The sequence below is a fragment of the Oncorhynchus clarkii genome, unplaced genomic scaffold (genome assembly GCF_045791955.1).
Source record: "Oncorhynchus clarkii lewisi isolate Uvic-CL-2024 unplaced genomic scaffold, UVic_Ocla_1.0 unplaced_contig_1096_pilon_pilon, whole genome shotgun sequence".
NCBI lineage: Eukaryota > Metazoa > Chordata > Actinopteri > Salmoniformes > Salmonidae > Oncorhynchus > Oncorhynchus clarkii.
The window spans coordinates 20,001-45,984 of NW_027261023.1; the positions used below are offsets into that span (position 1 = coordinate 20,001).

At 43.8% G+C, this 25,984-nt stretch overlaps 12 non-coding genes across 12 annotated transcripts; all 12 read left to right on the top strand.

Moving 5' to 3' along the window:
- Positions 1 to 44: 44 nt before the first annotated feature.
- Positions 45 to 163, top strand: LOC139403774 (5S ribosomal RNA). Its single transcript, XR_011633740.1, has one exon. It is a non-coding gene; the product is annotated as a 5S ribosomal RNA (ribosomal RNA).
- A 177-nt stretch (positions 164 to 340) lies between these two features.
- LOC139403825 (5S ribosomal RNA) lies at positions 341 to 459 on the top strand. The gene has a single exon (XR_011633787.1). It is a non-coding gene; the product is annotated as a 5S ribosomal RNA (ribosomal RNA).
- Positions 460 to 636: 177 nt separating this feature from the next.
- On the top strand, positions 637 to 755 carry LOC139403826 (5S ribosomal RNA). Its single transcript, XR_011633788.1, has one exon. It is a non-coding gene; the product is annotated as a 5S ribosomal RNA (ribosomal RNA).
- Positions 756 to 932: 177 nt separating this feature from the next.
- LOC139403827 (5S ribosomal RNA) lies at positions 933 to 1,051 on the top strand. The gene has a single exon (XR_011633789.1). It is a non-coding gene; the product is annotated as a 5S ribosomal RNA (ribosomal RNA).
- Positions 1,052 to 1,228: 177 nt separating this feature from the next.
- Positions 1,229 to 1,347, top strand: LOC139403828 (5S ribosomal RNA). Its single transcript, XR_011633790.1, has one exon. It is a non-coding gene; the product is annotated as a 5S ribosomal RNA (ribosomal RNA).
- Positions 1,348 to 1,524: 177 nt separating this feature from the next.
- Positions 1,525 to 1,643, top strand: LOC139403829 (5S ribosomal RNA). Its single transcript, XR_011633791.1, has one exon. It is a non-coding gene; the product is annotated as a 5S ribosomal RNA (ribosomal RNA).
- A 177-nt stretch (positions 1,644 to 1,820) lies between these two features.
- On the top strand, positions 1,821 to 1,939 carry LOC139403830 (5S ribosomal RNA). Its single transcript, XR_011633792.1, has one exon. It is a non-coding gene; the product is annotated as a 5S ribosomal RNA (ribosomal RNA).
- Positions 1,940 to 2,199: 260 nt separating this feature from the next.
- On the top strand, positions 2,200 to 2,318 carry LOC139403833 (5S ribosomal RNA). The gene has a single exon (XR_011633794.1). It is a non-coding gene; the product is annotated as a 5S ribosomal RNA (ribosomal RNA).
- Positions 2,319 to 2,578: 260 nt separating this feature from the next.
- Positions 2,579 to 2,697, top strand: LOC139403834 (5S ribosomal RNA). The gene has a single exon (XR_011633795.1). It is a non-coding gene; the product is annotated as a 5S ribosomal RNA (ribosomal RNA).
- A 177-nt stretch (positions 2,698 to 2,874) lies between these two features.
- Positions 2,875 to 2,993, top strand: LOC139403835 (5S ribosomal RNA). The gene has a single exon (XR_011633796.1). It is a non-coding gene; the product is annotated as a 5S ribosomal RNA (ribosomal RNA).
- A 177-nt stretch (positions 2,994 to 3,170) lies between these two features.
- LOC139403836 (5S ribosomal RNA) lies at positions 3,171 to 3,289 on the top strand. The gene has a single exon (XR_011633797.1). It is a non-coding gene; the product is annotated as a 5S ribosomal RNA (ribosomal RNA).
- Positions 3,290 to 3,466: 177 nt separating this feature from the next.
- LOC139403837 (5S ribosomal RNA) lies at positions 3,467 to 3,585 on the top strand. The gene has a single exon (XR_011633798.1). It is a non-coding gene; the product is annotated as a 5S ribosomal RNA (ribosomal RNA).
- The last annotated feature ends 22,399 nt before the right edge of the window (positions 3,586 to 25,984 follow it).

Consider the following 25,984-nt stretch of genomic DNA (forward strand, 5'->3'; position numbering starts at 1 on the left):
GCTACAGTATATGCAATTTCATCCACTTTTTGAGATTGCCTTTCGCTTACGGCCACACCGGCCTGAGTACGCCTGATCTCTTCCGATCTCGGAAGCTAAGCAGGGTCGGGCCTGGTTAGTACTTGGATGGGAGACCGCCTGGGAATACCAGGTGCTGTAAGCTTTTTGTCACTGCCTTGTGGAATTTCAACTCTTTGTCCGTTTTTTCCCACAAGGCTGAAATATGTGCCCTCGCTTTGAAATAAGTAAGCAAGGTTAGTTTGTATTTCATCCAACAATCTGTACCACAAATTATGGCTACAGTATATGCAATTTCATCCACTTTTTGAGATTGCCTTTCGCTTACGGCCACACCGGCCTGAGTACGCCTGATCTCGTCCGATCTCGGAAGCTAAGCAGGGTCGGGCCTGGTTAGTACTTGGATGGGAGACCGCCTGGGAATACCAGGTGCTGTAAGCTTTTTGTCACTGCCTTGTGGAATTTCAACTCTTTGTCCGTTTTTTCCCACAAGGCTGAAATATGTGCCCTCGCTTTGAAATAAGTAAGCAAGGTTAGTTTGTATTTCATCCAACAATCTGTACCACAAATTATGGCTACAGTATATGCAATTTCATCCACTTTTTGAGATTGCCTTTCGCTTACGGCCACACCGGCCTGAGTACGCCTGATCTCGTCCGATCTCGGAAGCTAAGCAGGGTCGGGCCTGGTTAGTACTTGGATGGGAGACCGCCTGGGAATACCAGGTGCTGTAAGCTTTTTGTCACTGCCTTGTGGAATTTCAACTCTTTGTCCGTTTTTTCCCACAAGGCTGAAATATGTGCCCTCGCTTTGAAATAAGTAAGCAAGGTTAGTTTGTATTTCATCCAACAATCTGTACCACAAATTATGGCTACAGTATATGCAATTTGATCCACTTTTTGAGAGTGCCTTTCGCTTACGGCCACACCGGCCTGAGTACGCCTGATCTCGTCCGATCTCGGAAGCTAAGCAGGGTCGGGCCTGGTTAGTACTTGGATGGGAGACCGCCTGGGAATACCAGGTGCTGTAAGCTTTTTGTCACTGCCTTGTGGAATTTCAACTCTTTGTCCGTTTTTTCCCACAAGGCTGAAATATGTGCCCTCGCTTTGAAATAAGTAAGCAAGGTTAGTTTGTATTTCATCCAACAATCTGTACCACAAATTATGGCTACAGTATATGCAATTTCATCCACTTTTTGAGATTGCCTTTCGCTTACGGCCACACCGGCCTGAGTACGCCTGATCTCGTCCGATCTCGGAAGCTAAGCAGGGTCGGGCCTGGTTAGTACTTGGATGGGAGACCGCCTGGGAATACCAGGTGCTGTAAGCTTTTTGTCACTGCCTTGTGGAATTTCAACTCTTTGTCCGTTTTTTCCCACAAGGCTGAAATATGTGCCCTCGCTTTGAAATAAGTAAGCAAGGTTAGTTTGTATTTCATCCAACAATCTGTACCACAAATTATGGCTACAGTATATGCAATTTCATCCACTTTTTGAGATTGCCTTTCGCTTACGGCCACACCGGCCTGAGTACGCCTGATCTCGTCCGATCTCGGAAGCTAAGCAGGGTCGGGCCTGGTTAGTACTTGGATGGGAGACCGCCTGGGAATACCAGGTGCTGTAAGCTTTTTGTCACTGCCTTGTGGAATTTCAACTCTTTGTCCGTTTTTTCCCACAAGGCTGAAATATGTGCCCTCGCTTTGAAATAAGTAAGCAAGGTTAGTTTGTATTTCATCCAACAATCTGTACCACAAATTATGGCTACAGTATATGCAATTTCATCCACTTTTTGAGATTGCCTTTCGCTTACGGCCACACCGGCCTGAGTACGCCTGATCTCGTCCGATCTCGGAAGCTAAGCAGGGTCGGGCCTGGTTAGTACTTGGATGGGAGACCGCCTGGGAATACCAGGTGCTGTAAGCTTTTTGTCACTGCCTTGTGGAATTTCAACTCTTTGTCCGTTTTTTCCCACAAGGCTGAAATATGTGCCCTCGCTTTGAAATAAGTAAGCAAGGTTAGTTTGTATTTCATCCAACAATCTGTGCTACAAATTATGGCTACAGTATATGCAATTTCTTCCACTTTTTGAGTGACACAAAGATGCTTATCTAAATGGTGAAAATGCAACAGCTGTTAATCAGGCTCACTTTGACTTTACATAGTGCACCAAGAGATCGTTTCTCGCTTACGGCCACACCGGCCTGAGTACGCCTGATCTCGTCCGATCTCGGAAGCTAAGCAGGGTCGGGCCTGGTTAGTACTTGGATGGGAGACCGCCTGGGAATACCAGGTGCTGTAAGCTTTTTGTCACTGCCTTGTGGAATTTCAACTCTTTGTCCGTTTTTTCCCACAAGGCTGAAATATGTGCCCTCGCTTTGAAATAAGTAAGCAAGGTTAGTTTGTATTTCATCCAACAATCTGTGCTACAAATTATGGCTACAGTATATGCAATTTCTTCCACTTTTTGAGTGACACAAAGATGCTTATCTAAATGGTGAAAATGCAACAGCTGTTAATAAGGCTCACTTTGACTTTACATAGTGCACCAAGAGATCGTTTCTCGCTTACGGCCACACCGGCCTGAGTACGCCTGATCTCGTCCGATCTCGGAAGCTAAGCAGGGTCGGGCCTGGTTAGTACTTGGATGGGAGACCGCCTGGGAATACCAGGTGCTGTAAGCTTTTTGTCACTGCCTTGTGGAATTTCAACTCTTTGTCTGTTTTTTCCCACAAGGCTGAAATATGTGCCCTCGCTTTGAAATAAGTAAGCAAGGTTAGTTTGTATTTCATCCAACAATCTGTACCACAAATTATGGCTACAGTATATGCAATTTCATCCACTTTTTGAGATTGCCTTTCGCTTACGGCCACACCGGCCTGAGTACGCCTGATCTCGTCCGATCTCGGAAGCTAAGCAGGGTCGGGCCTGGTTAGTACTTGGATGGGAGACCGCCTGGGAATACCAGGTGCTGTAAGCTTTTTGTCACTGCCTTGTGGAATTTCAACTCTTTGTCCGTTTTTTCCCACAAGGCTGAAATATGTGCCCTCGCCTTGAAATAAGTAAGCAAGGTTAGTTTGTATTTCATCCAACAATCTGTACCACAAATTATGGCTACAGTATATGCAATTTCATCCACTTTTTGAGATTGCCTTTCGCTTACGGCCACACCGGCCTGAGTACGCCTGATCTCGTCCGATCTCGGAAGCTAAGCAGGGTCGGGCCTGGTTAGTACTTGGATGGGAGACCGCCTGGGAATACCAGGTGCTGTAAGCTTTTTGTCACTGCCTTGTGGAATTTCAACTCTTTGTCCGTTTTTTCCCACAAGGCTGAAATATGTGCCCTCGCTTTGAAATAAGTAAGCAAGGTTAGTTTGTATTTCATCCAACAATCTGTACCACAAATTATGGCTACAGTATATGCAATTTCATCCACTTTTTGAGATTGCCTTTCGCTTACGGCCACACCGGCCTGAGTACGCCTGATCTCGTCCGATCTCGGAAGCTAAGCAGGGTCGGGCCTGGTTAGTACTTGGATGGGAGACCGCCTGGGAATACCAGGTGCTGTAAGCTTTTTGTCACTGCCTTGTGGAATTTCAACTCTTTGTCCGTTTTTTCCCACAAGGCTGAAATATGTGCCCTCGCTTTGAAATAAGTAAGCAAGGTTAGTTTGTATTTCATCCAACAATCTGTGCTACAAATTATGGCTACAGTATATGCAATTTCTTCCACTTTTTGAGTGACACAAAGATGCTTATCTAAATGGTGAAAATGCAACAGCTGTTAACCTCTTTGGTATAAGTGGAACAGTAGAGTCCCACCTCGACAACAGCCAGTGAAATTGCAGGGCATCAAATTCAAAACAGAAATCCCACAATTAAAATTCCTCAAACATACAAGTATTATGCACCATTTTAAAGATACATTTATTGTAAATCCAACCTGAGTGTCCCATTGCAAAAAGGCTTTACGGCGAAAGCACACCACGCGATTATGTTAGGTCAGCGCCTAGTCACAGAAAACCATACAGCCATTTTCCAGCCAAGGAGAGGGCTCACAAAAGTCAGAAATAGCGATTCAATTAATCACTAACCTTTGATGATGTTCATCAGATGGCACTCACAGGACTTCATGTTACAGAATAAATGTGCGTTTTGTTCGATATTGTCCCTCTTTATGTCCAAAAACCTCAGTTTTGTTGGTGCATTTAGTTCAGTAATCCAAAGGCACAATGCGCACTCTCAACATCCAGACTAAAGTTAAAAAAGTACATCAAACGATGTTTAAAATCAATCCTCAGGTTGTTTTTGTCATAAATAATCAATAATATTTCAACCGGACAAAAGCTTCGTCAATAGAAAAGGAGAAACAAGAAAGGCGCGCTCCCGATCACGCGCTGGGCACATGTCTGGAAACTTCCACTGTCCACTCATTGAAAGTGCTGTATCTCCCTCCTTGTTCAGAGTAAAAGCCTGAAACAATGCCCAAAGACTGGCCACATGTAGAAGAAGCTATAGAGACAGTGAACTGGGTCCTAAGTCTTTGTATGGTGGATAGGCTTTCAATGGAAAAAACAGCCTTTCAAATTATTGTACTTCCTGGATGGATTTTCCTCAGGTTTTCGCCTGCCATATCAGTTCTGTTATACTCACAGACATTAGTTTAACAGTTTTGGAAACGTTAGTGTTTTCTATCCAAATCTACTAATTACAAGCATATCCTAGCTTCTGGGCCTGAGTAGCGGGCACGCTTTTCATCCGAACATGAAAATGCTGCCCCCTATCCCAAACAGGTTTTAAACATATCTAAGCAGAAACATCCAGCCATGGAGGAATCACCCAACCAAGTCTAAGGAAAGGTGTTAGGCATACTTAGGGGATTTCCACAAACAGGGTATATATGAGCTGTAACAACTCCCTCAACATTAACCTTGACAGAGTTCTGACTAATTACAAAAAGAGAACATGGGGACAACCATGAAAATAATCTTAATACTAGTTCTTGTTGCTACATACAAGGTCTTAGCTGTGACCAAGTACTACAATGTCTATTGTCCTAGCGGTTCAACCTTAATGTTCGAGGCTCCTGACATAGGCAGACTTTCCAAATTTAAAGACTATAAAGAAGTAGTCTGTGATGCCTGCGGCGTGACTAACTGTGAAGAAAAATGATGGTGACAGAATCATGAGAACCAGTCATGTGGATGGACTAAGTCTGAAGAACTACGGGTCAGATGAAATGGAAGTGTCCTACAAATGTCCTGGAGGAGATGTCCAGAAGGAACTATGTTACACAAGTTTTACAATGTGATCAATGCAAGAACTCAAAAAACTGTGAAGTCTACGCCGGAACCAAAAAGGTTAGTTCTGGTAGAGTGGCTACATCTAGAGGCACCTATCAAGTTGGTACAAAGACTTCAAAAACTGAAAAATTTAAACAGTCCCTGGAAAAGATCAAGAAATGTGCTCTCTCTGACAAAGCCAAGGGGGTCGCAGCGGAGCTACAGTCATCAACAACAAAGAGAAGATCCTCAAACTAGCCAAGGTTATCGGAGTTCCTGAAGATTCCATGATGAACATGGATCAAATCATTCAACTGGGTAACTCCTTTTACACCAGAGATTTTGATGGGGGACTAAAGGCATTGGTCGAATTGACTGGTTGACTACTGGGCGAAGAAGAGGAACAGGAGTTTGAGAAAGATTTGGAGGACGGTGAGATTGTGTGTATAGGTGGCAGGGAAATCAGGCACAGGAGAGTAAAACAAGTGTAATGGAGTCCTTTTAATATTTGTCCACTAAACATGCTCTAAACACTAAATGTACATACATAAATAAACATGGGTACGAGGACCCGTCGCGCACCTGTACAAACATAAACAATCTCTGACAAAGACATGAGGGGAAACAGAGGGTTAAATACACAACAGGTAATGAATGGGATTGAAACCAGGTGTGTAGGAAGACAAGACAAAACCAATGGAAAATGAAAAATGGATCAATGATGGCTAGAAGACCGGTGACTTCGACCGCCGAGCGCCGCCCAAACAAGGAGAGACAAGGACTTCGGCAGAAGTCGTGACAGAGATCAACTACACCAATCTATTCACTTACCTTGAGTCTGAAAAAGAGGCCGTTGTGAGAGGCCAAGATCTACACCAGGACGACCCGGAAAAGAGTGTAATCTTTTGGGACAAATATAGGTTGCACATAATTATTGGTGTTGCAGCCGTGTTGGTTATCAGTTCAACATATTGTGTGATATGCTGTTGTCTCTGTTGTATGAGACGGAATGCAATAAGAAAGAGACTGTATCAACCACCGGTGAAACTGGAAACTGACACAGCTGTTTAAATGTATATCTTTCTAACACGCTTGTGTCATTTCTATTATGTAGTGAATGCATATGGACCTTGAATATTGCAAGTTGACAATCTCTCTATGTTATGTGTGTTTTAATTGTTGTGGAAATGCTATAAGTTTCTCCAATATTAAATATACATGTACAGAATCCAGACTCTGACCTTTTATTTGCAATTGTGACTTTGTGTTTCACCCCAACAAGATTCCATATCTCGTCCTTAACACCTCAAAGCGTTTATTATCCAACCAGGGCCTATTTGCAGGGACCATTCATTCATCCGACCACGACTCATTCATCCAATCGCGGAATAAAACTAGGTCTATAGCACAACCTACGTTTTTCATTACAACTGTTGACCTGCGTCATGATGATGTTGACCTATCGATACCATGCAGAAAGTCCAAAAAGAGCAGTGTGGGCGTGCATCTATGACCCTGCTGAGCCAATGGACAGTCCATGAGTTACCTTTTTCATTAGCAAGGAAGAGGACCATTCATCCAACCGAGGACCATTCAGCCAACCAGGGCTAATTTATCCAACCACGGCTCATTCATCCAACCGAGGACCATTCATCCAACCGAGGACCATTCAGCCAACCAGGGCTCATTTATCCAACCGAGGACCATTTAACCAACCACGACTCATTTATCCCACCACGGGACGTCTATGGGAAAACATTCATCCAACCATGGGTCATGTGTCCAAACATGTGTAAACTGTACCATATATAAATGCACAGCAAAACAATTCCGCTATTCACAACCTCGGTGTGTATGATGAATTCACAGTTATTGAAGAGTTATAAGCACGACATAGCCAGCATTTTTCTGTACTTTGCTCAGGACCACCTTATATTCTGCGCCGTCGTTTAGTTGTTTCTTTGCAGACACAAGTTCTTCCTCTTCTCACCGGTAGACCCGATACCAGACTCTCGTCAGATGTGGGGCATAGCGTTTCGAAGATGTAACAGTCTGTCTACAATGAGCCCCAACCCATCCAATCTGTTACGGGCGTTCGACTCGAAGAACCTAGACAGGAAGGTGCGGTAGAGAGATCCCCTGATCCCACCTAGGTACATAGCTACTGTTTTCTTACAGTTGACATTACCGTGCTTATCCAGAATGGCCTCAAATGAGTCGTGTTGCTTTCGAGTCATCGGCAGCAGGTATTTGTCCTCATCGGCAACGTCACAGAGCACTCGGAACCTATCCTCACTTGAAGCCAGTTCCCTAAACTGAAGCTTGGATGGGAGGTTGTCGGGAATGGCAAACAGCAGCTCCCCAAAGGTTGACATGTGCATGTCTCGATCCTCGTGGTAGCTCTTGTTGTCTAGCCTCATAGTAATGCCCTTGCGGCAACAAGCCATCAGCACGGCCACCAGGTCCGAGTCTCCGGTGCACACGGTCACACTACCTTTCAGAACGTTTGCCAACTCAACGAGCAGCGTGTTAGCCTCTGTGCTCGAACACCCTAGACACACGTCCCTCAATGTAGACAATTGTATAGTCTTGGGGTCTGCGAAAGTTGCCACAAAGACGCCCTCGAGTCCCTCAGGCCTGTCTATCGAGCCGTCTGCGTAACTGGGATCTATGTCGGACAGCTCACGCTCGGGAGGTTTCAGATCTTTGAGCGTGTTCACGAATACGCTTTCGTCCTGGCACTCCTGGTACTCCTGGTACTACAGGTACTTCTGGTGAAACGACACCAGGTTATCAACCGAGGTTCCCTCTAGGAGCTCATCCTCGGAGGAGTCTCCCTTCACACCGGTCACTGGAAACAACTTGTTTTTCATACCCATGTTGGCCAACAGCTTCATCATGGTGTATTCTATGGCGCACAGATTTTGCTTACAGAACTCGGTTTAGTCTGATCTCTCTCACGGCCGGCTTCTGTGCTCCCACTCCGTCCTTTACAAGCACTACACACTGGCTGCCTGCGTTTTCCGACATGTAACCACACAGCAGTGTTCTTGCCATGCTTAATATGGACGCCTGTGAATCACCCTCGATGTAGTGACTGTCCTTGACTTTGTGGATTACCATGAGATGGTCTATCAGAGTCCAATCGGCGCCAGGTGAGGGTTTGTAAGCATTGCGTGGATTGTGTTTCAACCCCATTTTAGTCAAAGCGTTATCCAATCAACTAAGAGCCAAATGGAGTAGGTCTATAGTCTGTACATGGACAGTCTAGCCGGGACAGTATTGGTATACACAATTGGACAAATGCTCTAGGGTTGGAGCCCTGGTTGGACAAATGAGCCCTGGTCGTGGATGGATGTTTAGGCACCATTGGACAAATGATCTAGGTTTGGAAACCTGGTTGGAAAAATGAACTCTGGTCAGACAAAATTCCCTACGGTTGGAGATATTGGCCCTGTTCGGATGTTTCACCACTGAACTCTCGCATGGACACTACATGTACGTTTATTCCTCTTCATCGTGGTCGATTTCAACACCATCCGAATCTCCAGTCATTAACCTCTAGCGTCGAGCAATCCCGTATCCGGGAGCGTAATCATAGCCTCAAGCTCATTACCATTACCATAACGCAACGTTTCCTATTCATGAAAATTTCATATTTCATTTTTGGATAAAAAACGTTCACGTTTTAAACGCGATATTTTGTCACAAAAAGATGCTCGACTATGCATATTCTTGACAGTTTTTGAAAGAAAACACTCTGAAGTTTCAGAATCTGCAAAGATATTGTCTGTAAGTGCCCCAGAACTCATTCTACAGGCGAAACCAAGATGATGCGTCAACCAGGAAATGAGCAGAATCTCTGAAGCTCTGTTTTCCATTGTCTCCTTATATGGCTGTGATCGCGCAAGGAATGAGCCTACACTTTCTGTCGTTCCCCCAAGGTGTTAGCAGCATTGTGACGTATTTGTAGGCTTATCATTGGAAGATTGACCATAAGAGACTACATTTTCCAAGTGTCCGCCTGGTGTCCTGCGTGGAATTCGGTGCGCAAACGCCAGCTGCTTGTACTTTTCCATTTGATTGAGGGGAGAAGCCATGCTTCCACGAACGATATATCATTGAAGAGATATGTGAAAAACACCTTGAGGATTGATTCTAAACAACGTTTGCCATGTTTTCAGTCGATATTATGGAGTTAATTTGGAAAAAAGTTCGCGTTTTGAGGACTGAATTTTAGTTTTTTTTTTGGTAGCCAAATGTGATGTAGAAAACGGAGCTATTTCGAATTCACAAAGAATCTTTTTTGGAAAAACTGAGCATCTGCTATCTAACTGAGAGTCTCCTCATTGAAAACATCCGAAGTTCTTCAAAGGTAAATGATTTTATTTGAAGGCTTTTATGTTTTTGTTGAAATCTTGCGTGCTGGATGCTAACGCTAATGCTAACGCTAAATGCTACGCTAGCTAGCCACTTTTACACAAATTATTGTTTTCCTATGGTTGAGAAGCATATTTTGAAAATCTGAGATGACAGTGTTGTTTACAAAAGGCTAAGCTTGAGAGATGGCATATTTATTTCATTTCATTTGCGATTTTCATGAATAGTTAACGTTGCGTTATGGTAATGAGCTTAGGTCTGTAAATAGAATCCCGGATCCGGGTTTGGTAGACGCAACAGGTTAAATGAAATAAATATATTGAAACACAAGCTTAGCCTTTTGTTGACAACACTGTCATGTTTTCAATGACGAGAATCTCAGTTAGATAGCAAATGTTCATTTTTTCCAAAAATATTATTTGTGTAAGAGAAATAGCTCCGTTTTGTTCATCACGTTTGGCTAAGAAAAAAAAACTAAAATGCAGTCACTTACAACGCCGAACTTTTTTCCAAATTAGCTCCATAATATCGACAGAAACATGGCAAACGTTGTTTAGAATCAATCCTCAAGGTGTTTTTCACAATTCTATTCGATGAAAAATCATTCCTGGCAGTCGGTTTCTCATCAGAGCCAAAGGGAAAAATACTGCAGCTGGAGATTACGCAATAATTGCGACGGAGGACACCAAGCGACCATCTGGTAAATGTAGTCTCTTATGGTCAATCTTCCAATGATATGCCTACAAATATGTCACAATGCTGCAGACACCTTGGGGAAAACGTGGAAAAGGTAAGCTGACTCCTAGCTCCTCCACAGCCATATAAGGAGTCATTGCCATGAGGCGATTTCAAAAAATGCGGCACTTCCTGATTGTATTTTTATCTGGGTATTTTCTGTAACATCAGTTCTGTAGCACTCACAGACAATATCTTTGCAGTTTTGGAAACGTCAGAGTGTTTTCTTTCCATACAGTCAATTATATGCATAGTCAAGCATCTTTTCGTGACAAAATATCTTGTTAAAAACAGGAACGTTTTTTATCCAAAAATTAAAATATCGCCCCCTAGTCGCAAGAAGTTAATACCACATAGGAGGATAGTTGTTACACTCGCATGAGTTAAAGAGGAGCAGTAGCAATCTGCATTAATTTCCAAGTTGTAGAGACAGGATGAAGTTAGTGTTTACACTGGGAGGGAAATTTAGTCAGTCTTGCCAAGCTACTTTCCCAATTCACTCTGCGAACCGGGGATATGTGATGAATGCAATACATCAAACAATTGCGAGAGTGATTCAGTGGCATAAAGTGTAGTTACGGAGAGAGTTTGAGAGAGAAGACAATAGCAAATTAAATGTGCCCCATGAGCGTTTGGGTATTCATTTTAAAAACGCCCCGCACCCCATATGCCTAACCCAAACTAACCGTGGGATGGAGTTTGATCGTAACACCTAGTGAATGTGTCACATTCTACCAGCCAATTGTAGGCCTGTATCTCTTTGACTCAATTCATTGTTCATTTCACACTTGTAATAATGCCAGAGGAGAGTGGTATAGAAACCGACAACAGCGACCTCAGCCCGGTAGGATACACATGATTACATCCTACGTTACTCACACGTTGTTTATACAACATGCTAATCGTAATATTTTATCTTGTATGGTTATGACGTTAATCTCCACACCACAGGCATCTACCATAACCCTGAGCCATTCTGTAGGTAGACAGATAGATTGTGAATGACTATTTCAATCATGTTTCATGCATTGTTATACCATGTCTATGTGATATTTCTATCCCATGCACATAATACACATCTCAGGAGAGCGATTACATACTATCCTCTGACGGAGAGGGACCTGAAAACCCTGTGGTACAACAAGAGCGTCCACTGGTGCCCCCGGAGGTCCTCAACCATGCACAACCTCAACCTCATCCAGCATTGCCTCCTCTTCCCCAGCTGAACAAAAAGATGACATGGTAGATCTGGAAATGTATAAGGTGATGACACTTTGCCTGTGTGTATGACCTCTTGTTAATGTGATTATTTGTCTTTCTCTCAAGTACATGGCTGATGATGAGGAAGAGCAGGGGGATGACGATGTTCCAATGTAGTGAGGACTAAGGAGAAGAACACGTTTTATTCCTTTCTGGGCTCAATAAAGTTTATGTTCTTTGGAAATGAATGCTGCCCCTGCTTCTCTGGTTGTGGACAGTTACGGTTTGGGTATGGATTTATTGATAAAGTGAATACTTGTAATGTACTCTGTCAATAAATGTGAATGATCACATTCAGTTTCAGAAATATTTAGTCTTTATTCACATTTTGATGACTACAACACAAGGACTTTTGAAATGACATAGTGAAACAGGGATAGAACAGTGATTACATATGCTACCAACTTCCATCTGTAGTAATCTACAGATTTCTTGGCGACTCTGTGACATGCGGTGGACCTTCCATGTCTTCATCCCCGACGCTCAGGTTCGCTTGCATCACGGAACAGGGTCGAGTTGCAAAGGCGACTTTTTCAACCATGCTGATGTAGGACAGTACACTTGTGATCTCAGAGAAGCGTGCACTTGTCCCAATCGTAAACCCCAATGTATCAAACGTCATCTTGAATCTCTTTCCCTTGGCAGTCACAATCTTGAACAGGTATCCCAAACTCTCGTTATCCATATAATGCATTGCTGCACCTAGGTCGGCGTACAGTTTTTCCTTCATTCGTAGATTCTGTATCACTTCGCGGTGCTCAGGTGACCTTTTGGAACTGCCGTATGAAGCTCCCCACCATGCACCCTTCAGCACCTTTATCATGTAACACATTTCTTCCACTATATGTGTCACAGAAAAGTAGTCAATTATTTTCCTCTGTTTAGGGAGCAAGTGCCCTTCTCCCAGTTTACAAACGAGATCTATTATGTCAATAGGATTTGAGTCGTGACGGATGAACACACCAAATGTCATGACTGCGTTGTTGGTCTTCACCGTAACCGAACACACTACTCCGGGCATGTCACCAAAGTGTGCTGCGATGACAATATCTCCAGCGCGAATCTTAGGTGTATCCATGAAAGAGCTAATCTGCTCTTCAGAGACCGAGCCCCACCAGTGTTCACCCAGCCATTCTAAAAATGAAAGCCATGATCTGTTCAATAGTGACCATTTAAGCTTGCGCTGTTTTTGTCTCGCATCCTCCTCAGCACGAACCGTGTCGTCAACCTCGTCGTCGTCGTAAACCTCGTCGTCATCCAGAAGGTTGTTTTTGGAATTGTGTTGGTGACGAGTTTCGGCTTCGTGGTCCCTGGTATCCTCCAAGTCATCACCCGGAGTTTAGTGTTCATGCTCATCGTGGTACCACTCTTCGTGGTCATGCTCATCGTCCTCTTGCCAGTATCCGGAATCATCCTCACACATCCAATCATCGTATTCACTGGACCTTGTTGCTCGCCAAGCTCTCTCGGAATCGGGCGAGTTGGAGGCTGAAGACTTGAATGCTTGTGGTGTAACAATGTTCCCACTTGCATCTACTTTGCATTAACAAAACTGCATCTGAGGCCTCTTGACGCAAACAACTGTCTCATAATGGTTCCCATGATTCTCCAAAATAAATTCCCTTGTTAGACACCTGTAAACCGTTACAACTGTATTCAAGCCAACGGTCGGTGTAGTATGTATATATGTTTACACCCAAACAATCTGCTGCTGCTTGAATCTCCACTTCGGTCGCCCAACTACCTAGAGAGCTCCTTTTGGATTTGATTACATATTCGGACACTGACCGGTAACCCATTCTCAAAATGCTCCTATATGTACCATCGTTGCTTTGTAGCTGCTTCACCAAGACTTTTTGAATTGTTCCATAATACTCATCTGTACCACACACCGCTTCACTGATCGCTCTGAAGAAATTATTTCCGTCTCCTTTTATTTTCACATTCTTACAAGGAGCCCCTAACTCACCAGCAGCTGTAAGAATTACAGACTGCTGCTTGCACTGCACCTTTAGCCTCATGCACAGAAGCTGCGCAACTGCAGCTCTAAAAGGGTTGAGCTGCAGCTCTCTACATGTGTTGCCACTAACAAACTCAATGTCTGAGTCGTCATTCCCCTTTCTCGTATCATAATACCTGAGTGTATCGAAACACGCTGATGTAACATATGCCATTATTCACTATTCTGCATTGGAGTGCCTTTGCTACTGTCATTAGTTTAGTCATTAATATATCGTGTTGGGCCCCTATCACCAAGGACCCCTGCATCCTGTACAGAATGTCTCCATATTGCCTGAGTTGTGGACGGTGTGCGTTTTGGGTATGGATTTTAAACCGCCCCCCCTCCAAGACTAACTTCCCTGGTTGTGGACAGTTCATTAACCCTCCTGCTGTCATCGGGTCATTTTGACACCACACAGTGTTGACCCTCCCGCTGTCCTTGGGTCATTTTGACCCCATGCAGTGTTGACCCTCCCGCTGTCCTTGGGTCATTTTGACCCGACACTACAGCAGGGAAAACAATCACCTCCATGACATTATGCAACTTGAAATTTGATGACTTGTCCTAGACTGACCCCAATATTACAAAAGTGAATGGGTACATGTCCGTGCATGTCATGACATGTGGAGCAGTGAAAACAATCACATCCATGATATTATGCAACTTGACATTTGATGACTTGTCCTAGACTGACCCCAATATTACAAAAGTGAAATGTTGCCTTTATTCATGTACCCGTGTAAGCTGTACGAAACAACAGATACTAATATTGTCATGGGTACATGTCCGGACATCTGGTCTTGTCCAAGGTGCTGAAGCCATTACTGTGCGTTTCACTGCTGAACAGGTTCTAGAAAAGGATATTTTCAATGTCCATCAAGTCTATGCTGATTCTGAAGAGGAAGTGGAGGATGTGTCAGAAAATGAAGATTGGGAGGAATTACAACCCAGAGCATGATGCATCATCTTCAGAGGAAGACGATATCTCTCACGCTGAAAGCGAGACTTTCCTGTCAAAAAATGGCAAAATCAAATGGTCCTCAGTGGCATATCACAAACAGGGAAGAATGGAAGAACATAAGGTAATGTAGATGACCCCAGGACCCAGTATGCCGTTTCCCATGCCCATGACATGGACTCAACATTCTACCTGTTTATCACACCGGCAAATATAAAAAAAATAATCCTGGACATGACAAATCTGGAGATAGCTGGAAAGGGATGGATGAGACTAACCTGCATGCCTATATAGGGCTGCTAATCTTAGCAGGTGTATCCATGTCCCGAGGTGAGGCTGCCGCTAGTCTATGGGATGCAGGGAGTGGAAGGGCCATTTTCCGTGCCAACGTGCAACTAAAAGTATTTCACACTTACTCAAGACTGCTACGATTTCATGACCATGAGTCAAGACCTGCAAGATGTGGGACAGACAAACTGGCAACCGTTTGAGAGGTCTGGGAAAAGTGGGTTGAGCAGCTGCCATACCTCTACAACCCAGGGCCTGACGTGACAGTGGATGAGCAACTGGTTCCATTCAGAGATATTAAATATATATATATATATATATATACACAATAAAAGTGATTTTCACCACTGACTTCTGTGAGTGTTTCTGTGTGACACTGATACTAATAATTACCGATGATGCTAATCTCTTCTTGCCAAAGGTCATTGTCCTTTCCGGCAGTATATGCCCAGCAAGCCAGAAAAATATGGGATCAAGTTATGGGTGGACCTGCGACGCCAAATCCAGCAACGCTTGAAAGATGCAAGTCTACACCAGGAAGCCGACCAGTGGAGGCCCAGAGAAGAACCAGGGGATGTGGGTTGTGCTTGATGTGACAGAGGGACTGAGGGGTCAATGTCACGTGACAATTTCTTCACTTCTTATGAACTCGGACGGCAGCTCCTGAAGAGGAATGTCACCATGGTGGGCACAGTTCGAAAGGACAAGTCTGAGATCCCACCTGCACTGCTTGCGTCCAAGGAAAGAGAGGTCTTCTCATCAAAGTTTGCCTTCACGCCCACCACCACTCTAGTTTCCTACCTCCCAAAGAAAAACAAGAATGTGTTACTTCTGAGCACACTGCACACAGAGGCTGAAATTAGCCATCGCCAGGACAGGAAGCCAGCCATGATCCTAGACTACAACTGCAACAAAGGATGTGTGGACAACCTAGATAAGGTGATTGGAACGTACAGCAGCAGAAGGGTGACTGCCCGCTGGCCCCTGGTCATCTTCCACAACATCATTGATGTTTCCTCCTACAATGCCATTGTGATATGGAGAGAGATCAACCCGAGCTGGATGCCTCGTAAGCGCAACAAGAGCAGCTGGGAAAGGCACTTGTAACTCCATTCATCGAAAGAAGGGAGCATCTACACTACACAGACGCATCTGCAGCAGTTGTGAAAGCTGTTCAGAGGGCTAGATCTCATGAGCAACCTGAGGAGCCCCGAGCCACTTCCCCAGCTGGGGCAAGTAAGAGGAAGAGGTGTCAGATCCGCCCACCAAAGAATGACTGTAAAACACATACTGTGTGCTGCAGGTGTAAGAAATATATCTGTAAAGGCTGTGCACATGCATACTGTCACACATGTACTAAATGGGGTTTTAGTCAAGGCGGGTCAAGCACACGGGGTGTATACAGAATGAGAACAACGGGAGGGTTAAGCCATTTTGCCACTACTTTGGAAGTATACTTGGGGTCATTTGTCCATTTGAAAGACCCATTTGTGACCAAGTTTGAACTTTTTAGGGATAGAGGGCAGCATTTTGACTTTGGATGAATTGCGTGCCCATAGTGAACTGCCTCCTACTCTGTCCCAGATGCTAATATATGCATATTATTATTACTATTGGATAGAAAACCCTCTGAAGTTTCTTAAACTGTTTGAATTATGTCTGTGAGTATAACAGAACTCATAGGGCAGGCAAACTTCAAAACCGGAAGTGGAAATTCTGGGGCTGGTTGATTTTCAACTCCTCGCCTATTCACATCCCAGTAAGATATGGATCTGTTCACACTTTCTACGCCTTCCACTAGATGTCAACAGTCAGTAGAATGTGGAATGAAGCCTCTAGTGTGATGTGGGGCCCGGAAGGCAGCTATTTGAGTCAGTGGTCTGGCAGAATGCAAGTACCTTGTTAGGCGCATTCCTCATGATATCACCATACGTTCCATTACTCTGTAGACAAAAACGAATGCTCCGGTTGGAACGTTATTGGACATATATGATAATAACGTCCTGAAGATTGATTCTCTACTTAGTTTGACCAGTTTATTCGACCTGGAATATAACTTTTTGAAGTTTTCGTCCGAGTTTGCCTGGACCAGCGCCAGCTTTTGGACATGTGAACTAAACGTGCTAGCAAAAGTAGCTAATTGGACACTAGTAATGGACATTAAGGAACAAAACAACGATTTATTGAGGAACTAGTATTCCTGGCACTGCATTCTGACTGAAAGATCATTAAAGGTAAGGGAATATTTATGATGCAATTTCGTATTTCTGTTGACTCCAACATAGCGGAGAAATGTTGTGTGTTTCTGACCGCGTCCCAGATTATTGCATGGTATGCTTTTTTCGTAATTAAAAAATAATAATCTGACACAGCGGTTGTATAAAGAACAAGTGTATCTTTTCATTTTATGTAAAACTTGTATCTTTCGTCAAAGTTTATGATGAGTATTTATGTTATTTGACGTAGCTCTCTGTAATTACTCCGTATATTTTTGAGGCATTTCTGAACATGGCGCCAATGTAATCCGAGATTTGTGGATATAAATATGCATATTATCGAACAAAACATAAATGTATTGTGTCATATGAGTGTCACCTGATGAAGATTATCAAAGGTTAGTCACAAAAGCAGAATTAAAGATAAAATGAATCACTATCTTTGGCTGTGGAAAATGGCTGTGTGTTTTTTGGATTTGGTGGTGATCTAACATAAATATCTGTTGTGTTTTCACTGTAAAACATTTTAAAACTCGGACACGATGGGTAGATTAACAAGATGTTTATCTTTCATTTGCTGTATTGGACTTGTTAACTTCTTGACGCTACCCATCCCTGTTGTGGGATCATTTTCATCAGCAACTGCTGAATAGCATAGCACAACAGTCAAATAATATTACTAAAAAATATTAATATTCATGAAATCACAAGTGCAATATTGCAAAACACAGCTTAGCCTTCTGTTAATCACCCTGTCGTGTCAGATTTTGAAATTATGCTTTACAGCGAAAGCAATCCAAGCATGTGTAAGTTTATCGATAGCCTAGCATAGCATTATGTACACTTAGCATCAGGAAGCTTGGTCACGAAAATCAGAAAAGCAATCAAATTCACCGCTTACCTTTCAAAATCTTCGGATGTTTTCACTCACGAAACTCCCAGTTACACAGAAAATGTTCCTTTTGTTCCATAAAGATTACTTTTATACCCAAAATACCTCCGTTTGTAAGGAGTTCTGCCTAGGGTTACAACGTTCAAGATCAGTTGTTGAGGAAATGGACACCTCACAGCAAAAGTTGTGGGTGATTGTAATGGCTGTCTTCCGACGACGACGACGAGGAGGAGTAGTAAGGATCGGAGAACCAATGTGCAGCGTGGTACGTGTTCATGCTCTTTTTTAAAACAAGTGAACACTGAAACAAAACAATAAACGACTCGTGAAATAACCAACCGAAACAGTTCCATGTGGAACACAGACAAAGAAAATAATCACCTACGAAACACAAGCGGGAAAAACGACACCTGCCTCTGATTGAGAACCATACCAGGCCAAACACAAAACACAACATAGAAAATGGAACACAGACAAACTCACCCAACTTACTCCCTGACCATACTAAAACAAAGACATAACAAAGGAACTAAGGTCAGAACGTGACAGTACCCCCCGCAAAGGTGCGGACTCCGGCCGCAAAACCTGAACCTATAGGGGAGGGTGTGGGTGGGTGTCTGTCCGCGGTGGCGACTCTGGCGTGGGACGTGGACCCCACTCCACCATCGTCTTTGTCCGCCTCCTCAACCGGTGACCCTCGCCGCCGACCTCGGACTGGGGACCCTAGCAATGGGTCCCGAATGGACAGGAGATTCCGGCAGCACCGGCTAAGCCGGAGTGAAGGACGGCTCCGGCAGCTCCTGGCTGACGGACGGCTCCGGGAACTCAGGACAGACGGGCAGCTCCGGCAGCTCAGGACAGACGGGCGACTCCGGCAGCTCAGGACAGACGGGCGACTCCGGCAGCTCAGGACAGACGGGCGACTCCGGCAGCTCAGGACAGACGGGCGACTCCGGCAGCTCAGGACAGACGGGCGACTCCGGCAGCTCAGGACAGACGGGCGACTCCGGCAGCTCAGGACAGACGGGCGACTCCGGAAGCTCAGGACAGACGGGCGACTCCGGCAGCTCAGGACAGACGGGCGACTCCGGCAGCTCAGGACAGACGGGCGACTCCGGCAGCTCAGGACAGACGGGCGACTCCGGCAGCTAAGGACAGACGGGCGACTCCGGAATTGTGCTTCTCACCCTAACGGTTCTCTCACTGTCACCCAAAAGCAAATGACATTTAGGGCCAGGCTTAATTTTGGGCCTACTTTTTTCACGGTCGCTGCACTCAGAGCGAGCTACGGTCAAGCGGGGCATCTCGTTGAACTCGGCACGGCCTTGAGAATATGGAAATCCATTGCAGGCTGTGTGTCTTTAAGCACCGCACTTTCTCACTCCATCCTTGCTGTGTGTGTGTGAGAGATAGCTTTTCTTTGACATCTGTTGGGAGAAATGACTGACTTACAGTTCATGAGGGTTGCCTAATCACACATATGAAGTTTTGAAAAGATCTGACCTTTTTAACCCTTTGAAACAGCACCTATGACACCATTTTAAGGCACTTCCGGTTTACACAGGAAGCTGAAAGTGAACACATATCCTCCTTGGGGTAGGTAATTATAGAATATTGAGTTAAGTCTTTACGTTAAGAACTGACTTATTTACGGAGGGTTTAGTGTGTGTGTGTGTGTCATCACAGAAATCTCGCAGAGCTCCGAAGCAGACTTTAAAAAGATTTGTATGAACACGCTGCAACTGGATTTGTAACTGTTAAAAAAATATAGATATATTTTTGAACATCACCAATTTGACATTGTACGATTTCTCTTAAATGACGATAGATAAATGGCTTATTTTGGCTTATATGGTTTATTTTTTTATTGACACCGTAGGTTCACTTACTTTGACGTGAAGCGGTCAAATTGTTTTCCTATTTTCATTTTTGACCTTTAATCCCAGAAAAATGGCCATAACTCAAAAAATGTTGAGGCCTAGACGCCATCTTGTTCGGGACCAACTGTCCATTATGCCAAACCTATGCTCACCAAGTTTTGTCTTCGAAGTCTTTTCCGTTTAGGAGATAAGGCCACGTCGTGATTCGTGATGTTTTGTACATTCGCAATATGATTCCATTCGCCCTCTTGTGGGATTTACCGGGACAGTGGAAAAATGACCAAAATTTGAATATTTTATCAAACGGAAACCGAATGTCCGAAAGAGTTCGTTTGATGACTTCCTGGAAGATCCGGCCCTGCCGCACGGCCCGACGCCGTCCGCAAATTTTACAAATGTTTTCGGACGTCTAGTAAGGGACCGTACATTTGCAATATGGACTTTCTCACTAACCATATGACAAGCGTCAAAATGTTCCCTTAACTTCTTGAAATGAAAGCATAGGGGAATATCCAATTCCAGCTCCCATATTGGAATTCCCATGGCTTCCACAATGTGTCAACAGTCTTTGTTCTTGGCTTCAGGCTTGTAACTTCAATAACTGGTGTAACTTCCAAACTAGTGTACAACGACACCAGTTTGGAAATCTGTGTTTGCGCGTGCAATGAGGAGGACGCGCACCTGCTAATATTGCTTTCCTTATTGAACATACTTCTTTCCGTATGAAATATTATAGTTTAATTACATTTTAGGGTACCTGAGCACTAACTAGAAACGTACTTTGACTTGTTGAATCAAAGTTTAGGCGTAGATTTTCGGGTTGCTTTCTCTGCATGTTGAACGAGTGGATTACTCAAATCGATGGTGCCAACTAAATCGACTTTTTGGGATATGAAGAAGGATTTTATCTAACAAAATGACACTACATGTTATAGCTGGGACCCTTTGGATGACAAATCAGAGGAATATTTTCCAAAAGTGAATATTTAATGAAACCTATGATTGTGGAAAATGTTGATGTGGGGCACTGTCCTCAAACAATCTTATGGCATACTTTCTTAGATTTTGCACTGACAACCGGACTGTTACCCACTCCCACGGATGGAAGATTGTGTTTACCAGGTTGGTGCTGCCTGGTTTTTCAGCAAGTTTGATTTGCTGAAGGGTTACTGGGAAGTGCCTTTGTCATCAAGAGATCGTGAAATATCTGCTTTTATTATTCCTTCGGGTCTTTTCTCCTATTCGGTCAGGAGTTGAGGCCTATGCAATGTTCCTGCTATGTTTTAGCGTCTAATGAATAGGGTGACCTCTGGCCTTGAAAGCTGTGCAGTTTATCTAGATGATGTGGTTGTTTTATAGTGACACTTTGGAGCCTGATCTTGTGCAGATACGGACTCTATTTGAACATTTGGCTGAGGCCTGTCTCACTGTGAACTTTGCCAACTGAGTTTGCCCAGGCAACAGTGAACTACCTCGGCAGAGTGGTCGGGCAGGGTCGTGTTCTCCCGGTGCGGGCTAAAGTGGCCACTATCAATCTGTTTCCACCGCCCACCACCAAGAAGGAGCTGCAACGCTTCCTAGGTATGGTTGGGTACTTTCGGGGGTTTTGCTTCAACTTCTCCATGGTTGTAGCATCTCTGACTGATCTGTTGAAGGAGAGGGCTGATTTAATCTGGTCTTCCTGCTGTCAGAGTGCTTTTGAAAATGTGAAACTGCTTCTTAGTTCTGACCCTGTGTTGGCTGCCCCATGATTTGAACTGCCTTCAGCCTATATGTGGATACAAGTAACGTAGGGGCAGGTGTAGTGTTGCTTCAAGCAGATGGGGGTATTGAACATCCTGTTAGTTATTTCTCCCGAAAGTTTAACTATTCAGTGGGGAGAAAGAGGCCCTTGCTTTAATCTGGGCATTGAAGCATATTGAGGTATGTGTGTGGTTCCTATTGTGGTTTACACTGACCACAACCCACTTACTTTTCTGCACACCATGCTTTGCCTAAAAAGCAGGATTATGCGCTGGTGTTTGTTCCTGCGGGCGTTTGGATGTACGACATGTAAAAAGTGTGGATAATGTGCTTTAAAGTGCACCGATTTCGTCGATCTTCGGACGCCTTCGTTGTTTGTTTTTATTTTCGGTTGGTGGTCTTTAGAGGGTTTATTTTGTACTTCCTGTTGCTCTGGCTTCTGCTCTCCTGTCACTTGGTCTCCATTTCTTTCTCTTAAATTGTTGCTTCCAGGTACCGTGGTTGCTGAGGTTGGTTGGGGTCAGGTGATTTGGTTGGGTTGGTATCATGGGCATACGGTGGGCCTCTTACCTTTATGGTTTGTATACTATTTTGAGTCTGAACCTTTATTGGTTATGGTTTTTGATCAGTTGTATTGGTGCATTTGTGTGGTTGTGAGTTTTGTTTTCAGGTCTTTGTTAGTTCCTGCTTTTCATAGGAGTGTGTGTTATACCCCCCTCGGTTTCCCTGCCTCCTTCTCTGTGTTTATATTTGCAGATTGGGGACAGGTGGAGCTGATTGGGTCGTTAAGGTGACAAGTTGCACCTGGGTTTGGGATCAACTAGGTGATAAAAGGTCCTGGTGCCCAGTCCTGCCTCTCTCTCTCTCGCTCCACAAACACCATTTTGTTTTGTGGTCTGGTTGATTTGTTTTTGATTAGGCGCACCATTAACACTTACACACATTTTACATTCGTCCATGCATCTCCATTGCATCCCTCACAAGTTAGTTTTCTTGTTCAAATCTAGGCTAAGCACTATGCCTCCCTCAACAGTCATATATCAAACATCCCTTATTGTACAAGTAATATCCATCCCAGGAACGCTGTACATCTGACTCAGATACGATACTCCCCATCACTTTATTAGCACGGTTAGCGAAAACCCTTATCAGTATTCCATTAACTTAAAGGCCTAACATTTTCCAGCTTCTCTCTGCTCCATTTGTTTTATATTTAACAATCCTGTGGACAATGATTCTGGAACTATCTGTGCCTGTTCCATGTACACGTCCAACAATCCAGGTGCTAAAATATCCACAAATTGATAAAACTCACTTTTCAGCCCATCTGATCGCAGACTTTTTTCCCATTACTGGCCAAGATAGCCTCCCACATCTCCTTAACCGTCATATCTTTGTAATACATTTTTCGTTCAGCATCAGATCATTTTGCATCAATAAAACCTATAACCTCCTCACTACAGCCTTGATCGTCACCCCTCCATTGCCCCCATACATGCACTCTTTTCAAAGTTATGTACAGCAGCCTGAGCTTCCATAAAGCCTGCCACATCATAACCCTCCACCCTATCAACTTTTTCCAGCTAAATGTCAGTTTGTTCATTCAAAGCTGTCCGCTCCCTCTTTAAAAGAAAATTCCTCCATCTTGCGTAGTCAACACTCAACCATCTAATCTTCTCTTTTAGACCCTCCCACCACAATCCAATATTAACACATTTAAAATCACTCAACATTATTCTGTTTAATACAATCAGCAATCATATCATATATTTTTCTTCTTTTAGTAGCTCAGCATTCAAACACCATACACCGCCCCCTCTAGTAGGCACACTATGACCCAGCAGGAGCCCAAGAGATGCATGATCACTTAAAACATCGTACCTAATCTTGTGAACATATTGCACCACATTTACAGCCGCTGAACAATAATCAATGCGGCTTTGCCTGAGACGGTTTAAAACAACCAGCCTCTTCAAGAAAGCTCTCTCACCTGGATGCATACCCCGAGCGTTGCCTTTTAAATTGTTTAACTTGGGTAGCCTTCCACAAGCTTCCCACAATAAGTTGGGTACATTTTGGCCCATTTCTCCTGACAGAGCTGGTGTAACTGAGTCCGGTTTGTAGGCCTCCGAGCTTGCACATGCTTTTTCAGTTGTGCCCACAAATTTTCATTTGGATTATGGTGAGGGCTTTGTGATGGCCACTCCAATACCTTTACTTCGTTGTCTTTAAGCGATTTTGCCACAACTTTGGAAGTATCCTTGGTCATTGTCCATTTGGAAGACACATTTGTGACCAAGCTTTAACTTCCTGACTGATGTCTTCAGATGTTGCGTCAATATATCCACATACTTTTCCTGCTCATGATGCCATCTATTTTGTGAAGTGCACCAGTTCATCCTGCAGCAAACCACCCGCGCAACATGATGCTGCCACCCCCGTGCTTCCCGGTTGGGATGGTGATCTTCGGCTCGCAAGCCTCCCCCTTTTTCCTCCAAACATAACGATGGCCAAACTGTTGTATTTTTGTTTCATCAGACCAGGGGACAATTCTCCAAAAAGTACGATCTTTGTCCCCATGTGCAGTTGCAAACCATAGTCTAGCTATTTTTATGGCGGTTTTGGAGCAGTGGCTTCTTCCTTGCTGAGCTGCCTTTCAGGTTATGTCGATATAGGACTCGTTTTACTGTGGATAGAGAATTTTGTACCTGTTTCCTCCAGCAACTTCACAAGGTCCTTTGCTGTTGTTCTGGGATTGATTTGCACTTTTCACACCAAAGTACGTTCATCTCTAGGAGACAGAAGGCGTCTCCTTCCTGAGTGGTATGACGGCTGCGTGGTCCAATGGTGTATATACAGATGAACGTGGTACCATCAGGCATTTGGAAATTGCTACCAAGGATGAACCAGACTGGTGGAGATCTACAATTTTGTTTCTGAGGTCTTGTCTGATTTCTTTTGATTTTCCCATGATGTCAAGCAAAGAGGCACTGAGTGGTACACCACCAATTGACTCAAACAATGTCAATTAGCCTATCAGAATCTTCTAAAGCCATGACATAATTTTCTGTTATTTTCCAAGCCGTTTATAGCTACAGTGAATTTTCAGTGAAATAATCTGTCTGGAAAAATGACTTGTGTCATGCACAAAGTAGATGTCCTAACCGACTTGCCAAAACTATAGTTTATTAACAAGACATTTGTGGAGTGGTTGAAAAACGAGTTTTAATGACACCAACCTAAGTGTATGTAAACTTCCGACTTCAACTGTACAAAGGCAGTTTTTTGGAGGATCCCATGTGCGAGATTGGGGGCAGAGGAACAGTTCAGGTGGATTTCGGTCAGCAAATTGCATCTAGATCCAAACATGGTTCATGTGGACAGAATGATGTAAGTAAAATCTGTAACTATGGTCAAGGTGAAGACCACTGGAAGAATGCGTGTCCTGTTCTTGGTAAAAAGAAAAAAACCTGTTGCGTTAGCTGGGCCTGTTCCTCATGTTAATCCTCTTGCAGAAGCCCAAGCATTGTACAAACCTTTTAGTACTGCTTATTCGCCATTTTTCACAGAGGGTTGTTTCACTGTTGGGAAGTGATGTGCCAGTAAAGATTCTGTGAGACACTGGTGCCTCTGAATTATTTGTTTGAGTCTGTCCTTACTTTTTCTTTGTAGACAGATACAGGAACCAGTGTTCTGATTCAAGGGATAGGTTTGAATACATTGTCTGTACCCTTGCACAAAGTCAAACTTATATATGTCCAAGTGCAAGGGTGGGGTGTGTGTCCCTTTCTGCCCATTAATGGTGTTCATGTGATTTTGGTAACAACTTTGCCTGTAGTCGTGTCTGGCGGTTTCTCATGCCCCATCCCATGTAGGGATTATCGATGAAAACGTACAGAGAATCCTGGAGGTATTCTCTGCATGCACTGTGACTCGTGCTATGAGCGGTGCTGACACTAACGTCAAAATGAAATATACACAACACGTAACCGAACAGTTAGGCAAAGGTTAATAATTTAATGGATTATCTGTCCTGTAGGGATATTGTGATGGAGCAGTCCGCTGATCCTACCTTAATTAAGGTTTATTTGATCAAGTACGTCTGGTAAGGCGTGTTGCCCAGGGTTACAACTGTCAAGATCAGTTGTTGATAAGGAAATGGACGCCTCACAGCAAAAGTTGTAGGTGATGCTATTGTTCAGATCGCGTTCCTTCTAAGCTTTGATCTAGTTTTGAAAACATCTCATGACATTTCTGATCACTTAGGGCTTTGTAAAACCTATGATCGAATTGTGCATCATTTTTATTGGCCTCGTTTAAAGACATTTCAGCTTACA